The sequence below is a fragment of the Penaeus monodon genome, chromosome 31 (genome assembly GCF_015228065.2).
Source record: "Penaeus monodon isolate SGIC_2016 chromosome 31, NSTDA_Pmon_1, whole genome shotgun sequence".
NCBI lineage: Eukaryota > Metazoa > Arthropoda > Malacostraca > Decapoda > Penaeidae > Penaeus > Penaeus monodon.
The window spans coordinates 17,387,882-17,388,091 of NC_051416.1; positions in this window are offsets into that span (position 1 = coordinate 17,387,882).

The following is a 210-nucleotide window of genomic DNA, read 5'->3' on the forward strand; positions in this document are numbered from 1 at the left end:
AATCTAACTGAAGTTATACCTATCTGTTGCAAATGAAAGGATGTTTATCATGCAAACCCCCGTTCCCGGAATCCTATCCTCTCTCGCTTCCAGGAATCCTACTCTGTCAGGCTGCGCAATACACTCGTCTGGCGGTGTTCAGTCACTCCCGCTCTCCTGCTTGAAGACGGATCACTCCCTCAGCGGTGATATATAAGGCGTGGTGAGAGG